At 39.7% G+C, this 13578-nt stretch overlaps 1 long non-coding RNA gene across 2 annotated transcripts in view; it reads left to right on the forward strand.

Annotated features, from left to right (window-relative positions):
• Positions 1–13057, forward strand: part of LOC138760100 (uncharacterized) — a 64952-nt gene extending 51895 nt beyond the window's left edge. Inside the window, exons 3-4 of one of the 2 annotated variants that reach the window (XR_011355404.1) lie at positions 2263–2400; positions 12541–13057. This is a non-coding gene — a long non-coding RNA (uncharacterized lncRNA). The remainder of the gene's footprint in view (positions 1–2262; positions 2401–12540) is intronic. The other variant, XR_011355405.1, reaches the window with a different exon arrangement.
• The last annotated feature ends 521 nt before the right edge of the window (positions 13058–13578 follow it).

Here is a 13578-nt window from a genome sequence, read left to right on the forward strand (position 1 = left end):
CCCTGGTAGATCAGTATCCAAAATGGTATACTTGTTATTGAGGGGAAAGACCACAGGGGTGCCCTGCACTGATCAAGGCCAGAACTTACATACTTAAGTAAAAATCTGAACCAACTGCAATTTGCCTTCTATCATAATCACTCCACAACAAATGCAATCTCATTAGCTCCCCACTCGGCCCTCAATCACCTAAATAACTGCAACATATACATCAGGTTGCTTTTTGTCCAGCACAGTTCAGCTTTCAACACCATCATACCCTCAGTACTGGTCTGTAAACTTCAAAACCTGGGCCTCTGCTATTGAATGCATGACTTTGTCATCAGAAGTCCACAGTCAGTACCGCATCTCCTCCTCACTGACAATGACATCACAGACATTGGCAGAATTACAGAAGGCAATGAGAAAGCGTACAGATCAGCTGGTTGAGTGGTGTCTCAACAACAACTTTGCACTTAATATTATCAAAACTAAGGAACTGATTATGATCCAGCAGGGGAAATCAAGACACAAACCAGTCCTCATCGGTGGGGTGGGGGGTCAGCAGTGGAAAGGGTCAAGAACTTCAAATTTCTGGGATTCAACATCTCTATCCTGAGATCAATCCTGAGCCCTCCATGTCAATGCAATCATGAAGAAGGCTCACCAGCAGCTATGTAAGGAGATTAAGAAGATTTGGTATGTCAAAACTACAGGTTTTCTGTGGAGAACATTCTGACTGGTCACATCACTGTCTGGAGGTGCCAATGCACAGGACAGGAAAATACTACTGAGTTGTGAACTTGGCCAGCGCCATCATGGGCATCTCTATTAAGGACATCTACAAGAGGGAGTGTCTCAAGAGAGCAGCCTTTCTCATCAAAGACCCTCACCACCCAGGCCAGGCCCTTTTCTCACTGCTACCACCAGGAAGGAGGTACAGGAGCAAACACAGCTTCTCCGCCATCAGATTTCTGAATGGACAATGAACCACAGGCGCCACCTCATTTTTCTCTTCTTTTCCACGAATTAATTATTTTTTAAAAAGATGTAATTTATACCAATTTTGCACGTGTAATGCAGTCACAAAACAATGAATTTCGTGGTACATGTTCACGACAATAAATTCTGATTCTGATTGTAACAGGAGTCCTGACACCGATCTCTGTGGAACAGACATCCAGCCAGAATAACATCCTTCACCACTACTTTCTGCCTTTTATAGGCATGCCAATTCAATTCACTATGCATCTGTCCCCTCTGGAACTGTCTATTATGAGCAGTTGTATGTCAGCAACTTACCTTCATGAACCTGGTCACCAGATTTTCAGAAAATTCTTCATTATGAAAGATAGGAATATAACATGCAAGTAGTTTCTGAAATTAAAGCAATATTATGTTGAATAATTAGGTCTCTATGCTATTTTGATGAAAGGGGAAAGATAGTCACTCCAAAGAATCAGTGGCATAGCAGCAAAACATCAGTCAACTATTCAGTGAAACCATCCCTTTCACAGATGCCTATTATTCATTTTATAGCATTTTTCCATTTAATTTGAAAAGGCCACTTACAAACTACAACCAAAGATAGGCAAATTGAGAATAGAAATAAATAATAATTATGTGGGTCAAAAGTAAGGCAAATGTAACTCTCCAGTATTGTGTAATAGACAATGTCACACATTGCAGAATTATAAACCTTTGTTTGTCTTCTTCCTACGACTTCTACATGGTGCCAACTTGATGGGGTTGCTTTTGCTAAAGGTGAAGAAATAAGTCCAATGAGCAGTGAATACTAACATGTTTAAATCAGTGATGTTTTCTACAGTTTACTGCTGTGCCTATATATTCTTAACATTAAGAATGGCTAGTATGTATTTTTCTATGATTACGGAGTGAAGTGCTTTCCTTTCAACTGATGATAAACTAAACAACCGAAGAAACCCATGCTATTCCCACATCCAGAGCACAGATCTTCTATTTCACAAATGATCATATGGACTTGACAGCTAGCAGAAAGCATTATTCACATTGGATTTCAAACATGCAAGTACATAAGGAACAAATCAATCCTTATTTACAGGGATTTTAAAATGTTCTTTTAATTCAATTGTTATTTTACATTATGTAAAATTTAGAGAAACTAGTTAAGTGAATGCCAAGGAACTTGGTGCTTTCCATGACAGAGTTGTTGATGTGTAATGTGGGGTGGTCGTTGTCCATATTGAGCCTCAGGTGTTACTCTCACACTATTTTACGAGATTTTCCTCCTCTTCTCTGTAGAGCGAGTCATCGTTGTTGCTGATGAAGCCAACGACTGTGGCGTCATCTACAAATCTGATGGCACTGTTGGAGCTGGATCTGGCAATGCAGTCGTGGGTCAGTAGCATAACAGGAGAGGGCTGAGTATACAACCCTGAGGTAAGCCAGTGCTCAGCGTAATTGAGCTTGACATTCTGTTACTGACCTGGACGATGGCAGTCTTTCCTTTAGGAAATCCAGAATCCAGTTACAGAGAGGGGTATTGAGTCCCAGCGAGAACAGCTTTGGTGAATGTTCATATTAAACGCCAAGCTGAAGTCACTGAACAGCAGCGTATGTCGTGTCATTCTCCAGGTGGGTCAGGATGGAATGATTTTTTTCTACAGGCAAATTGAAATGAGTTCAACATCACTGGGAGGTGTGCTTTGATGCGCTCCATTGCCAGATGCTCAATGCGTTTCATAACGGTGGAGGTCTGTACCACAGGGAGGTAGTCATTGAGACCTGTTATTGACACCCTCTTGGGTACTGAGATGATGGTGGCTGTATTGAACACCACAATGAGGTGCTGGAGATGTCCATATTCAGATGTCCAAAGATAAGCTGGCTTGTATCTTTTCTACTATTAACCTTACTTGTGACAGATGCAAATCTGATATTGCTACATTGACACACATGTTTTGGTCTTGTCCATCTTTATAAATCTATTGGAAAGTAATTTTTAATATCTTTTCTATGTGGAGCTACGATCCAATCCAATAACTACTCTTTTTGGGGTTACTGAACCAGACATAAGGTGGTTTTCTGTACCTGCGCAACGGGTTGTGGCCTTCTCTAAAATGTTAGCTTGAAAAGCCATCTTATTCAAATGTAAAGACTCTAGACCTCCAACAGTGTTTCAGAGGTTTTCTCATATTATGTCATGCTTAAGTTTAAAAAAAACACCATGTATTTGATTCATTGAAGATACATGGTAACCTTTGATGTCTTATTTACATTTGAAATAAACATTTTTAATGTGATTAAATGTTCTCACGCTTCCAGATGAGATATAGTCTTACCTTTGTTTTTTGAATCATGGTATGAAGCAAAAGCTACAAAATATATGAAACCCTCAGAAAAAGCTGCTCAGATGTTTTATTTTAGTTAGTTTTCTTTTTTCAATGGAGTAACTTAAGTGATTTTTTTTTAAAAACATACATAATATTTCTGATGTCTTTTCTGTCTTCACCCAGTGCAGTGGAGGGGGACTGAGTTTATACTGTTTGAAGTTTTATCTTGTGAGAGAGAGAGAGAGATACATATATATAAATAAATATAAAAATCTATTTATTTATTTATTTATTTATTTATACACATATGTAAAATAGTATTTTCAGTTTTGTTCCCTTTTCTTCATTGTACTGTATTTATTATAATAGCCAATTAAAAAAAAATGTCCATAAAGACGTGTCAATTGGTCCGCTCAGTCCTTCAGAACCTGACCAGGTAATGTTGTCTGATCCCACCACTTTGAGAGCTCACCTTGAATAGGGTTCTCCTCACCTTAGTTATACTGGGGATCCATTCATGAGGGGGTCATGGATCTTTCTTTGGCATCAGCCTGTCTGGAAGACATCATTATCCTTAATTCGCAAGGTTGACGTGATCCGTAATAATCTTTATCCCTTGCAACATATGTCTCATGTCGCCGGTGTTGCACAGCTGTCTGTGGATCTTCTGTGTGGATTGCACGGGAGAGATCAGCCCTGGCTATTCTTAGCACCATCCTATGCCATGTTGTGAAGGCAGCACCACGAGCTCTGAGAAAGGCCCGGACTTCTACATCCAACCATGGTTTATGGTTAGCCCATATTGTGAAGCATTTGATCTCAGTGACATCACCAATGCACTTACTGATGTAGCCAGTCACTGAGCTTGTTCATTCCTCTATCTTTACATGACTTTTGTAGGTGGCCACCTCCCTGAAAAAGCTCCAGTCTGTGGTCTCAAAATAGTCTTGCAGCACTGCTAAGCACCAACCCTCCAACCCCAGACACATTCTCATCTCCCTCTGAACTGACCTAGTTTGCTTTGCCAGCAATCTGTACACTGGGGATAGCAGGATGGATATATGATCCGAGTATCCAAGGTGGGAGGTAAGGTGCAGCCTTGTTTGCACCGGGGATGTTGGTGTACACCAATCCAAGGTGCTCTACTTTGGTGGTGAATTTAACATCCTGTTGAAACAATGGTAAGATAGTGTTCTGATTGGGATGATTGAAGTCATCATCAATAATCATGGCACCATCAGGGTGTGACATCTGGGCTTCGCAGATGGTACCATAAAACTCCTTCATGGCTTCACCCTCATTAGTTGAAGGTGGAACATAGACTGCGGCAATCAGCGAAGCCGAGAATTCACTGGGCAGGTAGAAGTGTCTGCATTTCACCAGGAAGTATTCTATCTCTGCTGAGCAGAATGCCTTCAGAACAGAGACATTAGAGAACCGGTTCTCACTGATGTAAATGCACAGTCCTTCTCATCAAGTCTTGCCAGAAGCAGCAGTGTCTCTGTCTGCCCTGAAGGAAATAAGACCAACTGGCTGGATTGCTGAGTCTGGAAGTGTGTCCTAGAGCCATGTTTCGGTAATCACCAGAGCACAGCAGCCTTGCAGTTCTCTCTGGTTCAGTTGCAGCCTTAGGTATGCATTTTCTTCTCCAGCGATCTTACATTTGAGAGTAAGATTGGAGAGAGTGTGGTTTGAAGGGGTTAATTCTCAGTCAAACCCCAATGCTACCTTCTTCACATATCTCCCATAATCTACTCCACAGTTTGCAGTAAACTGTGTTCCCTGTTTCAGTAGGTTTAAACTGCACAGAATCTTACTGATCCAATCCACTAATTTGAAAGAATGGTTCATGTTTTGTATTTTGATATTTCCCGATCATAGACACAACATAGTGGGTTGTGGATTTCATCATTGTCAGGACCCAAAGTGGCCGCTGCCATTTTCTGACAGGTTAATAAATAGATAATAAATATTTACAGTTATCCAAGTGCAAAAGAGTGACGCAATAGTGCAGACAGTTATTTATGCAGTCGGAACAGTCCCTGACTAATATACCAAGGGGAAGTTCAGGAGTCTAATAGAAGATGTTGGAGAAGAACAGTCCTTGAACCTAGAGGTAATGTATTTCAGGCTTCTGTTCCTTCAGCCTGAAGTTAGGAGTGTGAAGAGGTTGTGACCAGAGTGTTGGGGGTAGGGAAGTGGTTATGATCTTAGTTGCCTTCTTGAGGCAGCGCATCAAATAGACATCCTTAGTGGATGGGAGGTCAGAGCCCGTGATGGACCTGGCTATGTTTGCTACCTTCTGCAGCCTTTTGCATTTCTGTGTAGTTGACTCACCAAAGCAGGTGTGATGCAACTCTTTGTATATTTTACACAGTTCTTCTTTATAAGCTTAATGGAGTATTCAATAATGTGCCAAATCCCCTCAGGCTCCTTAGAAAGTCAAGGCATTGGTATTGTTTCTTCACAGTTGCCTCAATCTGCTGGCTCCAGGAAAGGTCTTCTGAAATTTGCATCCCAGAAACTTGAAGGTGTGACTCTCTCAACTTCCTTCCCATCAATGCAGACAGGAGTGTGGTCCCTTTGCATCTCCTTGCTAAAATCCACAATCACTCCTTGGTCTTGGTAAAGTTGTTCTGGAATCACCCAATTAGGTTCCCTATCTTCATTGTCCAACAACTGTGGTGTCATCAGCACATTTGCAGATTGAGTTGGAGCTGAACTTTACTACATAGTTATGAATGTATCAAAGTGACAGGAAAAGAAATCTCTTTTTTTTTCATGATAAGTCATGAAAATTAATGATATTTTAAAACTGAGATTTTCTTTGGCTCAATAGTCACATAAAACAGAATGGCATGTAGAGATAGCCACTCTTGGGAGATTGTCACTGTTACCTAGGCTTTCCCAAGTAATAAGCAATTGTTGCTCTGAGTGATCTTGGCATGACTGGGCAGTATGCAACGAGGAACTTGCATTCCCCTCAACTAGAAGAAAAAAGTAATCCTTGGTGGGTTTAAACCTTTTTCCCCTTTCTGGCATCTATTGACATTAAAGCTCTGTCTCAATGATGTTGAACACTTGAGTAGCTTCCTTCTCCAAGCTTTCTTCAGCGTTCAAAAGAAATTAATGTGCACACAAAAGGTTAGTTCCCTAAAATATTGTTCAAAGTAGAGAATAAAATCTTAATTAAATATGTTACTTCATAGAATCCCATCAATACTTGTATTATATTAAATCATGCCACATAACAATTACAGTACGGAAACAGGCCATCCTGGACCTGCTAGACCGCACCAATTTAAGTGAACTCCACTAGTCCCACCTACCTGCTCCCTGTCCATAACTCTCCAATCCCCTCACATCCATGCACTCACCCAACCTTCTCTTAAATGGCAAAATTGACCCTGCTGCAATCACCTCTTCCGGAAGGTCATTCCACTCAGCTACCACTCTCGGAGTGAAGAAGCTTCCTCTCATGTTACTCCTTTATTAGCCATGAGATAGGCTGTGCCAAAATGACCTTGAAATAATTTCAAGTTTACATTTGCACAAGCCTTCAATGCACACATACTTCTGTCACAAGAAAAAAATATTTGTACAACCTAAGATTTTTTTTGTTCACACTGACTACTAAAAATTAGAGGTAGCATTGTTCCCAAGTACTAGAACCAGGTGTTTCACTTAGGTCTTTAATGTCATTTAAACTGTAATTCCTCTTCAACCGCCCATAACCAGCACTAAAATTTTCTGTATTACAATAAAATGCTGCATACACAGTAAAATCATATAGATGTGATGCTGTGCTGTGACGCAACAGCAGCTGCTCGTGGGTTTATGTCCTGAAAACACAACTCTTATGGTCTGCTTCAAGCCATTAATAAACAAAATGAACATTAGAAGGATATTTATTCTCTGTGGCATCAGTAACATGCTGATGAAACTGTTGATCCAAACATCATTTAATGAGTGAGAAACTGGAGGAATTGAGCAGCTTGGGCGGCATCCACATGTAGAAATGGTCAGTCAATGTTTTGGGTCAGGACCCTTTATCAAGATTAAAACCGGAAGGGATTGTATCAAGCCTTCTTACATTAGTCTCAATGGACCTGAAACATTGATTGACCATTTCTACCCATGGATGCTGCCTGGCCCATTGAATCCCTCCAACTTCTCATTGTTTGCTCAAGGTTCCAACATCTGCAGCTTTTGTGTTTCACCATTAACTGAGTAATTTCTCTATAAATTGAAATATAGCATTATTTTAAAGCAAAATTTCCACTTGTCTCAATGGTTGCATCAGTTGTGTTCCTCTGGCTTATTCTGAAGCAGCATGTGTATATTTATGGAGAGACTTTCAGTAGCTCTCTGCAGTGATGCTTATTCTAAATCTGTGATGCAATTAATCAATTGCTACATTTCTGCATTATCCAGGGTTTCTGCCAGCCTGCGCTGTGGAATTGAAATTTGAAAATGATGCCCAATTATAATTCAGAAAATAAACTGTGCCTTCCCTTCCTTTGGCAGCATTTTCAAATAAGACCCATCTATAGCATGCAGCAATTGCAAACAATGTGCTTTGTCAAAACCTAGAACATGTCTAACTGGATCCCATTAACTAATGTCAATATTAAATTAAACCTTCACTTATTAAAGATAGATAGGTTAAAAAAAATGCAACGCATTTCAGTACTGCTATGGTGTCACCAAAAATGATTACTCACCTGTCTAAGTCTTTGTAAACCAAGCAAAAACTGCTACCTTTAGACTGACGTATTGCTTCATCCTCATTTCAATGGAGCAAAATGCTTTTATATTAAACCACTATGAGATGGTCTGAGATAATGACTGGCTGCTGTAAATATTTGGTCACATTGGAAATTCACAATTCAACCGGTGAAATAAAGGACTGCTTTGTTGTAAGGTTTTCAGTGATTAAATGAAGTACGCTGCCAATATTTTAATGAACTTGATTACTGATAGGTTGTAGAACAACTTGTTCATACAGTAGTAAAACATAAAAATCTGCAGGCACCATGGTTGAAGTAAAGACACAATGCTCCAGACGCTCAGCAGGTCAAACAGTGTACTTTATAGAGCAAAGATAAAGATACATAATCAATGTTTCAGGTTTGAGGTATGGACTTGTTCATACAAATATATTTTAAAATAACATTGGAAATTTTTTTTTAATTGAAAAATTCAATAAAATACCCGTGAAGAGCTCGTGTGCTCCTCCACGGGGTCTTTATCCCCAGTTGTGAAGCCTATCCCATGCAGGCATTCAATAGCCTGGTAAAAGGGCCAGCGTTTTTTAACATCTCAAAACCAGAGAGGTCTGTACCACTTTGGTGGTGCCCATGCTTGGCAGCCGATCACATTCAATAGTTTACCACAGAGGGGTAGCAAATAAGTGTGCTTATTAATGAGCTTTCTGGGGTCGGGCAGAGGAATTGGTCACCAGTAATGATGGAGGGTCAACAAGATGACTAATGGACAAATTGTTGGAATTGGGGTTTGAGCCATAGGAGATGATTTGCATCTTCCACCACTGGGTCCAGCATGGAAGAAACTGATCACATTCATGTGAAAAAAACTTATAAAGTATCAAGTCTGGGAGCAGATCCTCAAAAGAGACAGAGAGGTGGGCCCTACATGTGCACACAGTTTTTGATCTAAATAGTTAAAGAGGGAGGAGACATTTTCCACAAACATTTGCAAAACCTGGCTGGAAATTTACATCTCTAAATGAGATAAGACATTCTGGAGAGAGTGGCAAATCACATGATACCTGGAGCGGCAGCTATTAGTTAACGTGCTACTTTCAAAATGATTCTTAGTGTAAATTATCAGGACCTTGATCACTACCAGATTGTGCCATATGTCAGTGGATGGCAATGATCTTCAATATCCAACACCCATTGTGATAACAACATTCCTATTCTTAATCTAAAATTAGATGCCTCTTAAGGCAATGAACCAGGAGGATGTCACAGAACTGCATTTAGGACATACAGACAGGGATGTTGCCATAACTTCTTTAGACCACCCTACATATTTCAGACCTGGGCCCAGCTCTCCTTAGCAATGCAAGGAAACCATAACCAGATGTAAACTGCTTAAGTGAGGATGGCAGTTTCACTGTGGCCCCTCAGTCACCATACACTTCAACCACTTAACTCTTTACCTCACGTTACTGCACACCATCTCAACCATAGGAAGTAAAAGCAGTTGATATTTCGGGCCTGAGCTCATCATCAGGAATCTGAAAAAAATAGGTAGATGTCGGAATAAAAAGGTGGGGGGAGGAGGAGAGGGGGAAGGCGAGAAGCACAGGCTAACAGGTAAGAGATAACAGGAGTATGCAGGTGGGAGGGTAGAAGAGAAAGGAGCTGAGGAAGTGATATGGGGAGAGGGCAGAGTTCCAAGAAGGGTGGCTCAAATACTGAAGTAAGGGAAGGAGATGGAGTTCAAAGCTCAGGTTTATTGTCAGAGTACATACATGACATCACATACAACTCAGATTCTTTAGGTAGGGAAAGAGAGAGTTTTGCCAGCACTTTTGTGTATTGCTAAAGAAGATAAGCCATTTGGAGTGATGGGAAATTATATGTGTGTGTGTGTGTGTGTGTGTAAATAGTTGGATACTTGAGAAGGAGGTTAGCTGGTAAAAGCAAAGAAAAGTGCTGACCACATGAATTTCAGGGTCATGTGTTTCAAGACAGTTTTTGAGCATGTGAATTCTAAGTTCTGTACAGAATGCTTTGTTTGGTGATGTTAAACAGAATGCAGTAAACAATGATTGTTCTGGAGAAAGTTTTTGGATTACATAGCAGAATTTATTAAATTCTATCCAAGCAGAAAATGGGTCTTCAAGATGCACTGTTAAAATATCTTTGATACCTGACAGACTGGAAATGCTGCTTGCTAGAAGAATTTCATGGGTTGGACAGTATCAGACGAAGAAAAAGAAAGGAAAATAAAAATATTTGAGCCTTGTCATATTTATTTTCTGCCTTTGTTTTCAATTGTCATATTGGACTTATTAGTCATAAGTAGTTCCCTGATTACCAATTTCAATAAAAACCTGATATACCTTTCTAAGGTGAATGCATTGGCTTACCAAATGACAAATGCATCATGACAACATCCTATGAAGCTAACACCCTCCCAAATTCCTCTCTGATTCCAATCTCTGTCTCCACAGATAGAATTCTGAACCTTGCTTTATTAACCCAGATGCCAACCTTCACACAATCTTCAATCCTATATTCCAATCACTGCTGCCTGCCACCTTCCTGTCTATTTAACCTTCTCTCAAAGAAGAACATCACCCTTCCTATTACCTGGTCCTGGTCCTTTTCAGCTGCCTTCTCATTCAGCAACCCTCATGTCTGCTGAAAACTCCCCAGCTTGAAACAGTAACTGTTTCTCTTCCCTTAGCTGCTGCTGCCTGACCTGCTGAATATTTCCAGCATTCTCTGTTTAATTTCACATTTCTAGCATCTGCAATATTTTGTGTTTGAATTGCAAGTTAAATGTCCTGGGTAGGTGTTCAATATTTTTCTCCCATCCTCTCACCCCTCTGCCAACATCCCCTTTGTGGGCCTGGGGTTAAAAACTGAGCAAAAAGTTGCAAAAGAGACCATAAGACATAGGAGCAGAAATAGACTATTCAGCCCATCGTGTCTACCCCACCATTTAATCATGAGCTGATCCATTTTCCCACTCAGCCCTACTGCCCAGCTTTTTCCCTATAACAATTCATGCCCTAACTAATCAAGAACCTCTCAATCTCTGCCTTAAATATGGCCAATGAACTGGCCTTCACAATTATCTCCATTTAAAAAAGTTTGCCTATTTTTCTACCAAAGTACTTCTCGGCCCATTCTCCTAATGGTTCCTTTTCTCCAAGCTTTTTATTCACCTCTGGTGCATTGCACAACACCTAATCCACTACAGCTCGATACCTTAGTGAGCTCATCAACAAGCTACTGTAAAAATCCAGCTCATGGGCTTTCTACAAATTCTCTCTCCTGAGTACCATTCCCAATCTCGTTTTCCCAATCTACTTGCATGTTAAAATCCCCCACTGACAACTCAAATCAAGCTTGTTAATAAAGAGAAGAAATTTTGCAGTGAAGAGATTTCCTGCAACACTATATAGAATCCTGCTCTTGCCATCCTTCCCACCTTTTGCCCAATGATATGTTCTATCCTTATTTTCTTACATTAGTATAAACTGGGATTTATAGGAAGTTCACTACATAACACTAACAATTTTTCAGCTTCTCTTTTTTACGAGTCGTATCTAATAGAGCACTTGTCAAAGTGGTTCCCATACCAGCTGAATCATGATCTTCTTAGCAAAATGAAGCATTAAAATTCACATTGCATTACCTACATATATAGATTAAAATAGTTGTTGAAAGATACAGGCTTGTTATCTTTTAACACAGTGAGGCGATTTTTAAGAAAACCTCAAGTTTTTAAATGGCTTTAAAGCACAATTAGAACACATCAATAAAAAGAAACTTCACTGAGTGGGCAGAAACATCACTCTGATTGGTTTAGATTATATCTCAGCAAATCAAATTATTTTTAAAGCCATTCCTTTCCCTTCTTATTAGAGGTTTTGTGGTAAACGCCATAATCTTCTCATTAATGACTGCTCATTAGTTGATCTCTTCTACCTGGCAAGCCTATTTGTTGCTTCTTTTTATGTTAACTCAGTTCTACTTGAATATTTCATAGTGCATTTTCTTCACAAGTATTTAAATTGTAATTGAAATTTGTTGTTAGAGGCCAAATTTTACCTTGCAACAATGTCATCATATTTTTAGAGTTTCACTTTCCCATCTTGAGCCTGCCCTCAATTTTAATAGAATTTACATATAGAAGTGAGTTATAGCCAACAAATCCAGATGCCACTGAGGCTCCTTAACATCGACAAGAGCTCAGTTTAAAGAGAGTGAGTTGGTGAATAGCATGACAGGAGATTAAAAACTAACAAAAACTGAAACTGTTTCGGTCACACAACTTTCAGTATTGGCTACTTCAGAGGAATTAATAACAGCTGAACAAATTTATCAGACTGTTTAATTCCTTTGAATACCAGTCACTCTCTGTTTTAGTTGTAAGCATGTGTGAACATCTTTCTTGGTGACTTGTGTCAAATGTACAATTCAGTAGCATCTGTGTTTTTCTGAAACTTGCTCCCTCTTTTTCTATTTCCCTCATTTTTCAGGGCGTGGGCATTGCTGACAAGGCCAGTGCTATATCTCCTTACTGTAATTGGGTGTGGAATTTCAAGATGAAGAAAGATCGCAATGACTTTCGTGATTGGATGGTATGTAACATAAAGAGGAACCTGCTTAACATTTCTCATCAAATGTAGGTGACTTGCTGGATCAGAGACTTGCTTCACTCATTCCATCAATTTATTTTGATTGCCCAGTGTAACAAACAGCCATACCAATGAAAGCAAAATCACCTCGCTTGCCAGAATTACAAGGTAAAAATCAAGGTCAACGGAAATGATGGCCACCTTCAGGAATATCGAGCTTCTGATCTTCCTGTAATTCATCGTATTTTCTGTATCCCATTAAAATATTAGCATTCTCTTGGAACTGGAAAAGCCAATTAAATCACTGGAATAGCAGTAAAGTGACAGGAGAAATGTCAAATCATACTGACTCCCCATCACAGGAAGCCCAAGGCCTACTTAAAATCTGGCCTCAATCTTCATGTATGAAATTCATACGCTGCAGACACCATTAGGTGCAGCTCTGTCAAGGCCTGAATGGTTTTCACTGGTATTTTAGTAATTCAGCTTGCTGGCAGGACCTGTGGAGTGGATGATAATGAGTTTATTGCCATATATATTGTACAATGTACAGATGAACCAAAATTTTTACTTGCTGCAGTAGAACAGGTACTTGTCAAGAAACAGTTTAATGATAAACTAACTGAAATTAAATTGAAAGAGACAAAGATTATAAAGAGATAATAAGTATTCATAGTAGTCCTAGTGCAAAAAAGTAACTTGGAATAGACAGTCTTTTTATGGTGTCGGACCATTTCATGACAAGTGGACGCTCACGAGTCTGATAGTCATTGGAAAGAAACGGTTTTTGAACTTGGAGGTGCTGGTTTTCAAGGTTCAGTATCTTTTGTCAAAGGTTGCAGTGAGAAGAGGTTGTGACCAGGGTGATGGGGATCCTTTATAATGTTGGATGCTTTCTTGAGGCAGCAATGCACGTAGATGACTTCAAAGATGTATGCA

This window comes from Narcine bancroftii, chromosome 4 (genome assembly GCF_036971445.1).
Source record: "Narcine bancroftii isolate sNarBan1 chromosome 4, sNarBan1.hap1, whole genome shotgun sequence".
NCBI classification, from domain to species: Eukaryota; Metazoa; Chordata; class Chondrichthyes; order Torpediniformes; family Narcinidae; genus Narcine; species Narcine bancroftii.